The sequence below is a fragment of the Ceratina calcarata genome, unplaced genomic scaffold (genome assembly GCF_001652005.2).
Source record: "Ceratina calcarata isolate Rehan_Ccalc_2016 unplaced genomic scaffold, ASM165200v1 scaffold219.2, whole genome shotgun sequence".
NCBI lineage: Eukaryota > Metazoa > Arthropoda > Insecta > Hymenoptera > Apidae > Ceratina > Ceratina calcarata.
Genome location: NW_017143660.1, coordinates 19,139 through 20,336, shown reverse-complemented (window position 1 = coordinate 20,336; position 1,198 = coordinate 19,139).

The window sequence follows — 1,198 nt, the reverse complement described above, 5'->3', positions numbered from 1 at the left end:
AACAGAAAACGAGCCACAGAAATTGGCGGGTCTTAATTCGTAATAAAAATCGAGATGAATCGAGTAAATGGGAGACAAGGCGCATTGTCAGCGGAATTTTATAGACTCGCCGGCGGTGAGTCACCGATAGAAACCGGTCTCTCGATGACGAACATTCATCATCGACCGGCGTTAATTGCGTCGATCTTCCAACACGATCGATTAACGTTAAGAAATGATAACGCGTCGCGGTTCGATGGAACACCAGACGGTTCCGTTCGATGCTTCAACTTCGTGTTAATTGAGCGTTGAACGATAGACGTCATGCGAGTGCAATCCAATAAATTAGAGAAGCAAATTTTTTTAAACGGCATTATTTCAATTTTATTTTTTAAGGAAAAATGAAACATCGTTAATCCTCTATAGTCGATGATTTTATTGTACAATCAATGAATCAACGGTTCAGTGGTCCTCGAAATTGATCAAACTCGTTGATAAGTCCCCAGATTAAATCTCTTTATTTACGCGGTTGCTATTATACGCACGTAATTAATTCTCAATAAAACGGAGTATAAAACGAGTTTAATTACAGATAAAATCGTAGGTAAAATTCATAGCAGAATGCTAACTATCCGTCGTATCTTCGGAACGTACGCGGTTTTATAATACTGTTAAAGAAGGAGCGCTCGGCTCGTTCGTCCTCGAAATCGTTTGGGCGCGCATTAATAAATCTTTCGGGTAGAGAATTTCTCGATGGGGGAGAAGAAGAGAACGGGTCGCAAGGGGGGAACAGCTCGGCTAGTTTCCACGTTCTTTCGACGGCACCGGGTAACCTTTTCAAATATAAATTAACCGCGATAAGACGGCCTTTGTCGGCTCGCCGTCGCGTTTTCCGTCGTGCGAGCGAAAGCGACGGCGATAGAGTAGCATCGCGCCGACTAACGTGTGTAAAACACACGCCGGCCGCGAAATCCCTCGTTCCACCGTGAATTCGTAATCTCGATCTTGTAATCGGAATTACACACCCGGGCTGCCGCGTTCTACGCGTTTCTTACTGGAACGATCTCTCTCTCTCTCTCTCTCTCTCTCTCCTTTTTACTTCGCCGCTGCGTACGGCGAGCGGTTTAATCGGTAATTACAAAAAAAATTATGATTCTTAATCTGTATAATTATCTGTTCGTTTGTGTGTTCGACGGGTATTCAATTTGAAAGGGTGTTT